Genomic DNA, 12,954 nt, shown 5'->3' with positions numbered 1-12,954 from the left:
TGTACCCTGTCTGCTTCCCTGACTGAAACAGAACTGGTATAAAGCTGAAGGTCTGCACGCGCAGGAAGGCAAGAAAAGAGACTCCTCTTGAACTAAAGCTGCCCTGGCAGTGCTTTGCAGCAGTTCAGCTCTGCGAGCTCTTCAGCAGGTGCATGTCTCCCTTTTTCACGTGTGAATGCTCAGCGTAGCATGGCCAAATAAGCATGAGCCTGCAGTGATGGAGATCCACTCCATAATTCCTAGCAGAATGTCAGCTGTGCTTTCTTCTGCCTTCTCTTACCTGTGAGTCATATTACTGCTTCGGAAGAAATTGTCATAAACCCAAAGAGGAGTTAATTTTTCTTTATTTCTTTTTCCTTTTAATTTTTCTTAATCTTTTAGGGTCCTGTGTTCAGCTTTAACTCTGCAAATGCTGAAGGTAATTGCTGGGCTCTTGTGTTTTCTTAAAAAGTGTCAAATGGTTATCTTATTTAACTCTTTCATGATAGAGAAGAGACAACAGATGAAGGAATAGATTCACCTTTTGTGTACAGGCAGATGGAAATACTGGTTTTGCACTGCATCAGTCCAAATCAACTGCTGTCTGTCTACATGCTTCATGACTTAATTGAAAAGGCTTTTGTAATAACTAGTATAACCTATAACAACTGTTCAGAATTTCTAGATTTTACAGCATGAATTTCTTGAGCTGAAAGATCACCTCTACGTAACTAGTGGCATGGCAGAGCAGCTTATGCAGTGTAGACTTTTTTTTTTTTTTTTTTTTTTTTTTTTTTTTTAATGCTCCCACTTTTATGTCTCTATGTAGTCCTGGGGTATTTCTCCAGTATTTTGCTATCTGGTATCAGTTTCTCTACACTACAAGTTAAAATGGAGTTCCTATGCCATCGACTTAAGAGATTTTTCACAGTATACTTTTAATGAACCTCAACATCAACTAGTTCTACTCCCTCTTCCTTTAACTTTGTTTAAATAAATTGTGATCATTCAAAAATGCAGTAACCTGTTCCCTAGGAACTGCAGGAGCCCTCCCTTAATCCTTCCAGGTTATAATTTGCAGGCACTGCAGGGAGACCTGGGGAGCATCATCAGGTCAGGTACCACTGTTTCTCTGGGCCTACCATGATGCACTACTTAGGTCTTTGCTATTTTGGGGATGCTGAAAGAAGGGCAGTGTCTTTACCTCCATCTTTCCAGTAGCAACTGGCTATAACTGAGTATTTGGCTTTCTTCACAAGAGAAGGAATTCTAAGTCATTCCATGGCAATGATTTAAACCAAAGTGCAAGAAACTATCAGCTAGTGCTGTGTAAAAGCATCTGTGCTGACTTTGTTCCTCTCTTCAAGATTGCATTAGCATTCTGTTCTACATTTTTGGTGGGTTTGATTGTGTGAGGGCTTTTCTCCTTCCAACAGGCACTGTTGTCAGAATAAAACGCAATTAAAAGAGAGAAACAGGAAGCTCTGTCAGCTTCACCTGCACTTAGTAAAAAGCTTCTAAAACTTCTTGCATGGCAAGAAAATAAACAAAACAAAACAAAACAAAACAAAACCACACCACCAACAACCCATAAGTGTAGGATGACATATAAGTACGTCCAACAGCAAAGTACAGGGAGTATGAGTTTGTCAGCAATTTCTTCAAAGTATTTTGAAGAAATTCTGTGAGTAACGCTGTGTCTAGCAACATCTCTGTGCTAATACTCCTCCCAGTATAGCAGCTGGTATGACCTGAGCAGCCATGCAGGAATTTGTACAGGGATAGTTAGCCAGGAGTTGCAAGACCCCACTTCCTAGTCTCTCTCTCCAATTAAATACAGAAGATTGGGGGCCTATTTTAGCATACATTGTTACTGAACGAAATTGCTGTGTTAACATTGATCTCTGTGGAGCAAAACAAGACCCTTACAGTTCCAAGTGCATCTAGGCAAGTGGAAAGTGAATAGATTCAGCCAAGGGCAAAATTAATCCCAAGATTTGCAGAGGGAAGAAGTGGTACCTTTGTAATTATTGGGAACAAACAAATGTTTTAAATTAGTCACAGGACATTCAGTATCTTAATAGCAAAATTTGAGGCTCTTATTTTGCGTTTTGAGGCTCTTATCTCTAGTTTGTTCAGGAATTTGTATGCAAGACAGAAGTAAATAGGCTGAGCTAACAATTTGACAGAAATCTCAGCATTCTTGCTGATTTCAAAGGATTGGTCATGTGCAATTATATGTTTGTGATAAACCCCTACTGAAGACTGAATTGGAAAAATAAAGTGGAAGATTATTTCATTGTTGGCACAGGATTAATTTTATATCCAAAGCCTGAACATAGGTTTTCTGTAAGTGTCACAGGTATCACCGGGGTTAGTAACGAATGCATAGAGCTAATTTCTGCTTTTCTTGTATATTTTCAAGGACAGATCATAAGAAAGTCTTCTGAATCCAAAGGCACCTTTATTGGAAGAGAGACATATTTGGTCTCTTCATCGCACAATTCTTGTGTAATGGGAAAACTCATGCCACAGTTTTGCAGGCACACAAACTCAAAGATTTGATAAACTATTCCCAATTTGCCTTTTTTTTTTTTTAATTATTATTATTATTATTATTATTTAGTTATTATTATTATTATTTTGTGAAAACAAGGCTTATTTTTATGAATTTGCATTTATTCAAAATTTCTGCAATCTTGAAATAGCTCTATCTTTCTCTCCAATTTCCCAAGCACAACCTGTACATTTAGGCACTAGTGTTTAATTGAGAATCCTGTGGTGGTACTTGAGTGATTTAAATGGTCACGCAGATTGTCACCATGCTGCAGTTGCTTTGAAATTCACTTTCCATAAATGTTTTTTGCTCGTAGAAACAGTTCTTGGTCTTGCATGAATATTCAAAGGGTGTCCAATCCCACTCTAGCTTGTGACACAGAACTTCAGCTCAACAGTCACAGAATGATTGAAAAAATAAATAATTAAGCAATCCATTGTATGATGGAGCACAAAGCAGAAGAACTGAATATGCAGTTTCCCAGTGTCCAGAACTACCTTGCTAACAGAAATTAGAAACTCTTTCAGCAGCAAATTGCAAACATAATTAGCATTAAATGGAAACAATTTTATTAAACTGAAAACCTGATTAGCCACTGAACTGCACAGTGCAGATTTTCCAGCAGGAGTTACAACACCGGCACTTACAGAACATTAGGAAAGGAGGAAAATCGCAGCTCATACACACTGATGGGCACCTCTTGTTTTAGGATCTTCTTGGGTAGGTTTAGCAACAGGTATTGCTGCCTCCTGTCTCTGTAGTAATATTACAAACAGCTGTACATCTACCTTACATGTATTAAAGAGTCCATTCATAAAAACCAGTAAGACAAGAGCCCTTGTTCATTTATAATTTCCAGGGATGTTATTTCTCAACTCTTCTTTCTAGGGCTGTGTTTTATACAGTTGAGGGAGTGCTCTACAAAGCAGAGATATAACCGTAGAAGTGACAGGCCCTAATGATTTCTGTGGTGTTCGGCTTGTTCTCTGTGGAGTTTCATTAACAGCATGCCAGTCTCTATGTGTGTCTGTGTGGAAATAAAATCCTGTTTACCACTCTATATAGAAAGTAAAATGCTTCTGCAAATGATAACAAATGAAAGTTGTGTCCCTTTTGATATTCAAGGCTTGTTAGCAGCAGTACAATGATGTCGGCTTTGGCATACACTGAACTTATCTTTTCTTGTAGGGAATTTAGTTTTTGTTTCATGTCTGGATGAAATAAGTTCATTTTTTCAAGAGGAATGAATGGAGTATTGTACATTGGGTGCAGGGATGTCTAATCCTCGCTTGTGAGTCGTTTGTGATCATAACTGCCTCTTTTGTGAGGGAAACAATGTTCCTTTGCTGCTGCCTTCTGAGTTCCCCACTCAGCTCACACAGACCCACCACTGCTGCATCAACCCGGCTGCCCCTCCACTCCCCAGTGTTTTCTATTGGAAAGGAGTCTCCTTCCTCATTCAGAAAGCTGGGAATGCAGCTCATTAGGATCTTGGCAGCATGAAAGAAGCTTTTTCTTCAGATTCCCTCATGGCCCAATAGAAGATATAATTTCTCAGATGAGGAATGAAAATAGTACGATATATGTTTAATCACTTTTTTTTTTTTTTCTCCCAATTTTGACATGCTTTTTGGAGATAAAGTAGAATAGTTTAATGCTCTCACTGAGCTGTTTTTGAAAGTGGTCCTGTTTCTTCTGGACTTATTGCTGTCCTCTTTCTCCATGCATTCTTTCTGCCAAAGAATCTGAAGGTGCATATAGAAATTAAGTGCAATGGATATTTCTTCCAAGAAAGTCCAGATCTGCCTTGTAATACTCTTGAGGAAAGACTATGAAAGATAATATTGCTATCACTAAAAAAAAGAGGGGTCTGGGAATTGCATGAAAGAATTTAAAGTTGAGTTCTTTGATACTGGTATAAATCTGCTGTAATGCCATTAACACTACCAGACCCTGATTTATGCTGGTGTGATCAGGCAGAATTTGTCTCATCGTGCCCACATCTATATTTCAGTGGTGGAAGAAGTGTTGAAATCCTGGTTTCTAAATGAAAGATTGTGGAGAGAAAAGGATCCAGACTCAGTGTGCTGTGACACTGCGATGTGAGGGCATCAGTCAGCTAAAGAATGAAGTACTCCCTTTAGCCTCTGCTGGATCCAGTATGTTCAGTTTCGAAAATAATAAAAAGAAGAGAAAACAAAAAACAAACAAACAAACAAACAAACAAAAAACCAGAACCAAATAAGAGTCAAGAAACATCGTAAAATCTAACAGCAAGATACAGGAATAAGAACAGGAGGTGGCAGCCTGTGCAGCACTGCTACTGCAGTTTGAAACCTGGAGGCATTTGTGAAGTAGTCACAAGGAAGCCTTTGGTGGCTTTTCTTCTTTAGAAGAAAGAATCCGTGTAGGCTGGAGGTCTAACTCTTTGCATTTCTGTCTGTCAGAAGCAGAATAGATACCAGGCCTTATCTGTACTGTTCTAGCTACAGATACTCTTTTCTGATCTACAGGTAGACTTTAATTTCATACTTGCTATCTCCATTTCTATGTTACTTCATATCAGTTTCTCCTGTTTTAATAGGGATTCTTTCTGTCAGTTATGTTGTACACAGGTCTTTTTACTGGTGTCATCTCTTCTTATAGAAGAAGATTTTCACAGTAAATGGATATAGCGTACATCTGTAAGTCAAGTGACAGCCTCACCAGATGTGTATCAAGTAGAGTCAGAAATACAGCAAGATGTTTTAATAGGAAGCACCAGGAACAATTTTGTTTATTACCAGTGACAAGTGTTTACCTTTGTTCAGCTTGTGATATTTTAAAGCACTTAGATTACTACAAGCAGGTATATGGACATCTACAGAAGAAAAAAAACAAACAGTTTTCAAATAGTCCAAATCACACAGAAATTAATTTTTTGAAAAGAGCTTGTAGCAGCTTTTAATGTTTAACCACGAGTATCTGTAACATCAGTACTGAGACAATCAGTAGTACTGAAATTGGTATACATGATTTCCCACAATTTACTTAGACAGAATATGAATCATTTTATTTTCACTTAGACTGCAGTTTAGTCTCTGTAACCTGCTTTTGTGAGCAAGGCCTCAGAATAAGCATACACCAGGATGCAGCCTAATGCAATTCAGCATATCCAGCATCACTTGTTTTCAAATTGCATCTTTTTTTTCTAACAGGAGGAAGAGGTGCCAGGTAAGTGCCAAGACACAGCACAAGACCTGTGGTTAAGTCATCTCTACTGTCTGGCAGCAATGGTTCTTGTGGGTGAATGAATGCAAAAGTCATCTGTCCTTTTTGGTCCTTGGCAGACACTTTGTTTCCCAAAAGTTTCTTAGAAGTGAAGCAGATTGTGATCTGAGCTTAAAGCTTGGGTCTGCTCTTCGTAGGGCATTTTACTCCTTTTTTTTTTTTTTTTTTTTTTTTTTTTTTTTTTTTTTTTTGACAGGCTTCAGGACTTTCCAAACATGCTAGTTTCAGTGATGCAGTAAGTTCTTAATCCAAATGGTAGAACTGCTCTAGATAAGAATAGGTTCAATCCTTTATTAAACTTAACATTTAAATACAGAGACACTGTTAAAAGCAATCATAAATTACAAAGCCAAGCACTTCCTAGGAATGCTAGGGTTATGCTTGTCTTTCTGCATCTATTTTGTGCAATGCATGAAGCAAGGGATTTGGGAAGAATTATATAATTCATTTGTACAAAACAGAATCTAAGAGATGAGATATTTGATATGAATAATACAAGATTTGTAATTATTTTTCTATGATATGCAGAGATGGAGAATGTTTCTTTAAAGGAATAAATAAATTTTTAACTACCCATAGAACTTCACAGAAATTAAGTTGTGAACTTTGAACCTACAAGACTGAATGTGTTAGCCAGTGAGATGCTTTGGCTCATCTCTGTTCTTTCCATGAAAAGCTAGGAAACTCCTTCCCTTCCCCCCCCCCCCCCAAATCCTTGGGCTCATACGGTCTATCCAGTTAGATCAGCAGGTCCTTCTCTGAAAGCAGGAAACCATTTTGGCTTTCTCTAAAATATTCAGATTTTGGTGTTTCCTGCTACCAAGTTTCTTGCTAAAGTCATGGGAGGAGCTAAAGTGTGTTTTCCTAGGATTTTTTATTAATTGTGGAGAGAGATGAAAAGAGAAGGGTTTAGTTCATATTTCAGCTAAAATTTGATGGGCTTGAAACAGAATAACAACCAAACAAAAATCTATTCCTTTGTCTAATTGTTGTGTCTCTCCTAATCCCAATTCAAAGGCTACCCTGAAGCAGGGAAGCATCAGACATCAGCTCACACTTTTTTAATAGGCAGCTCCTAAAGAGAAGATATAACTGTTTTCCCTCCTCGCAGTGCTGGCAGGCACCAGAATGGTGCTGGGAAAAGCTTGGGCCAGTGCTGAATCCCGTGATAACCCACACCAACAGGTGCCAAATGTAATACGTATGCATCACACACAGCCTTCTCAGCAAGCCTCTTCCAAAACCCCAATTCAGGGTATAAGCTGGACTGAGCCAGAGGATTTTCCAGTTTAATTATCTGCACAACAAACCATGTATTTGCAAGTTTGAAGTATTGTTCATAATGTTGCAAGTGGTCCTGGGTGATTTCTTAGCAACTGTTAAGCATTCGGCATTCACGCTCAGCTCTGTGTTTATCTAAGTATCTGTTAAAAGAAGTTGTTTCTCAGGCAAGAAGTTGTTCTGAATTTATGTAAAAGTCTTGACTTGCACTGTCTCATGTGATTACTGGGTCGAAGGAATTCTTTGCTCTTAGGGAACCTCAGTGATTTCTTATGTTTTCTTCAGTTTTCCAAGTTTCATTTTCAGGAAAACAAAAGCGAAGTGGCCGTGATTTTTTTTTGGCAGTAGTTGTGTTGTAGCTATGATGAACAAACAGTGTAAGAGAATCAAGATATATGGGAGGAACTCTGGGGGCAGCGGTTTGCTTTTGTGACTTCCTGCACAACTTGCTTCTCTGTTTCTAGCTCAGCTGGAACTATTTTCAAAACAAATGGCAATTGGTCCCTCAAATTAATCTTGTAAAATAACAGGTTTATTTTTAATTAATATGAATAAAAAAGTTCCAAGTTTTTACCAAAGCTGGAATTAAACCCAGGTTTCTATATTGGCAGAGCTCTCCATTCTCTGGAAAATCCCTCAATCCCTGGTGTTAACATCTGCTCTCAAAAGGATTATCAATTATGTATTTTTGTAGTACTTTTTGGTTTGTCACATTTAATAAAAGTGTTTTATAAGTGCCATATCATGTAGAGCCCGTGGCATCCAGTCAAAACCATGGTTTTGGTACCTGGATTTTTTCACATTAGAAAAGAGTGTGTTATTCATGAAAGAACTATATGGCATGTTATGGGTTTGGAGAAGGGGACACTACATCTCCCATGAGCAGTAAGACCCGGGTTCATCCCAGCTAACTGAGGTGGCAAAGATCAAAGCATGGTTATCCTTGCTGATTCCAGAGCCGCAGGTAGCAGCCATGAAAGGGCTGCCTCTGTCCAACCCTGTGTCTCCTGCTCATAGCCTGGGCTCTGACAACAAGGGGCAGTGAAGAACAGATGGAGCAGAGGGAACTGGTGGTGGTGGTGGTGCCCAGGGCTGTGAAATGCAGCTGTGAGAAGATTTGCTGCTGCTGCCCCTTGTGCTTAGCAGCAGCAGGATGAGGGAGCAGTGCCTCCAGAAGATGCCACCAGTCACGGAGGGACCTGAGGGTGGCTGTATCAACACTTCACATGTCTTAAATGCCTGAAACTGGGTGGGCGAATAGAAGCCTAAGCCAGTTTCAGCTAATTACCTCATTTGCTAGGTCTTCTGCAGCTAATTGTGCTTAAAAATAACTGACAAAGATGAAGTCTGCAGTCAAGTAACCGCACAAATATCCTGGTGTTTAAGGCTAAGGTCAAGCCCAGCCTTATGGCTATTTCAGCGCTTGCTGCATCTTGTTTTAGGTACACAGGGCAGGTGCTGTGACAGCACTGCAGCCAGTTCTGTGCTGTGGAGGGTAATTTCTCTGCAAAGAGGACGTAGGGGTTGGTTTTGACCAAATGGGTACTTGAACCGACTGAGAAGGAGAAGAGAAGATGTGTCATAAGCGTTAGGTGTTCAAATGCAAGTGCCAGTACTTTTTACAAGTGCCGGTACTTACACAGAGCTTCATGCAGTGCTGTTGCAACTGAACAATGGGCATAGCACCAGGAAGGGTTCAGCCTGCTTTATGAAGTGCTTGGATAATTTCTCTGAATTAAAAAATGCACTCATTCCATAATGTGGCTTTGTGATTCTGTTGTATGCCAAGCTGCCTGGCTATTTTGAGCAGAACAAAAATGTTTTCAGGCTATAACAGAGAAATGTGCATGTTTAAATAACCTGGAATTCACATAATTCCCGGGAGGCTTAAATTGTTTTATCTTGTCTGTGGTCTGGGCTGTAGCGCTAGCTTCTGTTGTTGTGTTACAGGCATCACTGAAAGAGCCATGCTATTAGTTTTCTACTGTCACCAGGCATATACAGTGCGTAGCAGAGAGGTTATTTTAGCTCTCTAGGCTTGGGTGCTGCATTGGGAAACATAGCTCTTCCTTTTGTCTTCAGATCTTGTTTGACTGCTTCATGGAGTATCATTATTCACTAGCTCACGTTCAGAAACTACATATGAAAGCATTTGTTTTATGATTACAAATCTGCAAAGAGAAAAATATTACCTACACGTATATACAGTCAGTCTAGCTATATGGAATGTAATACGGTGTTTGCCAATGGGTTGCTTTCACACCATCTGGCCTGAAATTTAATGGATCTACTGTGAGGTACTTTGAGGAAGAATATTTGCTTACGTGAACTATACAGCTTGGTATGTGTATTGGTGCTGCTGGTTGCCAGGCATTATCTAGGCTGGTTTGAGGGGAAATTACATGTGCTAGACAGAAAATGAGTAAGACTGCTCTCTGCTCTGAATTTTTCTCCCTAGTTCTTCCTGGGATTAAAATTAAAACATTTTAAAATATTCAGCCCTATTACCTAAAATTATGCAGTCCATTCTTCATCATGACTGGGACTTTAGAAACTGAAGCAATTCACAGGAGAGTAGTAAGAACTTTTATATTATCTCTTCTTTTCCAGATGAGCTGGACCAGAATAAATAGTCTGCATGCAGCTCTGAGAAACAGCTTGTTTCAAGGGATCCTTCCAGCTGCAGGCAATTAATGTCATCTACACTAACGAGCTGCCATTCTGTGAGAGCTGGGCTGGGTCCATCCTGGGGGTGGCTGGACATACTCCAGTGCTGTGCTACAGTGGGAGATACAGGGTGAGTGCTATACGGAGCTAGAGTTGAGAGCCTGGAGATGGGCAGTTTATTTACAAAAGACTTATGATTAGGAAGACTTCTTAGTAACACTGAAAAGGTTACAGGTGTTATGAAACAAACATTTATATCCCATCGTTCAAGAACCTAAGATGATGTTTTTATGCTGCCACTGTTCATGAAAGTACAACTAGATTCCAACAGAAATACTGCTGCAGCTTTTTCTTTCTGTGACTCCGAATGTGTCTCCTGCAGTCATTTGTCAGAGGGCTTACCACTGGCATGTAAAGGTTGCCTATACCAAGGTTTGTAGTGAAATACAACTTCTGCTACTTCTGACAAATGGGCTTCATCCACTTTGTTCACCATGGCCTTGTTTTAGTAAGCATCTGTCTGTGCATAATAAGCAATGCCTTAGTTACAGAGTAATCCATGCTCTCCAGAGACAGAGTTGAGTATTTTTGGCTCTGGGGTTTCTTCCTCCTTTCTCGCATCTCCTTGGAGAAAACTTGCCTGTATGATGAACACTTTTTTGTCATCCTCATTTTAATCATTGAATTCTCTTTCATCTAATATTGTCACTTGGCACATGCGTAATAATTTTAAGGTCCAAAATACTGAAAAAACTTGCATTTGTAATGTTCCTTTACCATATCGTGTCTCCAAATTGCTACATCTGTGACTGCACTGTTCATAGTACCTTGTTACTCAGTTTATATTGACTATAAGTAAAAATATAATAAACTGAAATTGAATGTCATTGATAAACAGCTGCAGAGTACCATGTTTAAAACCACTAGTGACTGTTACATTCCCCTTCAAATTATTTACTTCATTTCTATTTTTGATTAATCAATAAATTAATCAATGCTTAGTTATATATTACCCTAGAGGAAAGCAACAGTACATTATTAACACTGAGCCTAGATGTGGTCAAACAGAATTCTGAATTACTTAGAGGCAGCTGATGAGTTTTAGCCACTCTTGTTGCCTAGCAGGATAACATTCTGCATTCCTGATGATTTATGATCACTCCATGTTTACATTTTAAAAAATTTATTTATATAAATATATATTTTTATGGCCTTAGAAGAGGTATCAAACTTTGAAGTGTTTAATGTCACTGAGAGAGAGATGATTAAGGAATTGTCAGAACTCCGTGCTAATTTTCTGTAAATACATCCTTTAACTCACAGCCTGTGTTGCCAGCAGGGTTCCTTGGAGATACAAATCCTCCTCTGAGCACATTTAATAGTGTGAAGAGCCAACAGGACTTGCGGCATTTCAGGCAGGCCCACATAGTGGGAATAAGAGTAGTACTGTGGTAAAGTGAGCCAAGCTTGCAGGCCACAGTCTGGCCCGCTCCTTATTCCTGCTGCTCTCCTGATGTGGACCCCACAGCCAGCAGGTGCTGTGAGATGGGGGCAGTGGTTGGAGGAGAGTGCTGTGGTCCTGCAGATGGGACGGCATGGGAGCAAAGATGACTGAAGTATCAGGAGATGATGAAAGGTCTTGTCAGGAGTGGGAATAATATCCCATGTATGGGGAAGCAAAGGATGAAGTGGAATTATGTTCACTTTTTAATGTCACACTCTACTAATAAATACTCTAATTACTAGTGACTGTCATACACTTGTACCTAGTCAAGTAAGGGAGCTAACAGGAGAGACAGTGATGGTAGGTAGTTCTGCCATCCTGACAGACGTGTAAGAAAATGATCCCTGAACTCACATGTGGGGAATAGGTATTGTCTGGAAAGAATATTTGTAAAAGTATAATAATAATAATCAAGGAGCACAGATAATCAGCCTGGAGAAAAGGAGGCTCAGGGGCGACCTTATTGCTCTCTACAGATACCTTAAAGGAGGCTGTGGAGAGGTGGGGGTTGGTCTGTTCTCCCACGTGCCTGGTGACAGGAATGGGCTTAAGTTGCACCAGGGGAGTTTTAGGTTGGATCTTAGGAAGAACTTCTTTACCAAAAGGGTTGTTAGACATTGGAACAGGCTGCCCAGGGAAGTGGTGGAGTCACCATCCCTGGAAGTCTTTAAAAGATGTTTAGATGTAGAGCTTAGGGATATGGCTTAGTGGGGATTGTTAGTGTTAGGTCAGAGGTTGGACTCAATGATCTTGAGGTCTCTTCCAACCTAGAAATTCTGTGATTCTGTGATTCTGTGAATATTGAAGAAAATGCTGTTGTGTAGCGTGGGTAGGAGATGCAGGTAGCTACAAAAGGCTCTTGTGGCTAGGGAAGAAAACAGATGCCATACAACTTGGAAAGGATGCAGGAATCCATTCCACAAGTAGTACATGCAGGAAGGAAATAGAAAGGAAGGAAATAGGTATACCAGTCCCTTAAAATATTGTCTGTCCTAATAAATCTTTGTTCCTTATAGACAGCATTCCGCATGTCTTTTCTGCGGGAAGTTACATTTCCAAAGCAAAGATAACATGATTCCCCTCCTTCCTCTCCCCCAGTTTTAATACTTGCTGTGGCTTTGCAGATTTCTGGTAGGGGATTGTTTCATGTTGGTATTTAATCTGGTAGTGTGGGTTGCTGCCTCTTTTTTATGTTTGTTTGGGGGGGGAGAGGGAGGGTGACGACATTGCCTGTTATGAATAGTGTTAGTGGTATCTTTACATATTTGTGACCAGGTTTTGTAACTCCAAACCAGCTTTCTGGTATTCAAAGAAGTTCAGACTCAGACCTTTGCATTATACTCATGCTGTCTGCTACCAAACTCTGCCGTCAGGTCTCTGCTGTAGCAGTGCTTAAATACAGGACTGGAACCAAACAGGATGTTTTGATGGCTGATTTATTTAGGCTGATTTATATAGTTTAGAAACATAGGCAGTTCTATATATGGCCCAAGTCTCTTGCATGTTTGTCATAGGCAATGGTTACGTGCACTTCGGTTGCTTGTCAGGAGGACATTACAGTGTGAGTTCTGCGTAGTCATGGCCTGATCTTGGGCACCAAGTCATGCTTTTAGGCAATGACTGGTAGAACTTGGCTTCACTCAATATAAGCAAATTTAGAGTTTACATCTGTGTGTTGTAGGATGAAAATGCATCT

The 12,954-nt window shown here is 39.8% G+C and overlaps 1 protein-coding gene across 2 annotated transcripts in view; it reads left to right on the top strand.

Annotated features, from left to right (window-relative positions):
• LITAF (lipopolysaccharide induced TNF factor) overlaps positions 1-12,954 on the top strand; it is a 75,790-nt gene that overhangs the window by 28,114 nt on the left and 34,722 nt on the right. For both annotated transcript variants that reach the window (XM_084536356.1, XM_084536358.1), the window contains exon 2: positions 9,698-9,884. The gene's annotated coding sequence lies outside the window, so the exon portion shown is untranslated. The remainder of the gene's footprint in view (positions 1-9,697; positions 9,885-12,954) is intronic.

Source organism: Aythya ferina, assembly GCF_964211825.1.
Source record: "Aythya ferina genome assembly, chromosome: 15".
NCBI lineage: Eukaryota > Metazoa > Chordata > Aves > Anseriformes > Anatidae > Aythya > Aythya ferina.
This window is presented reverse-complemented; position numbering and strand designations above follow the sequence as displayed.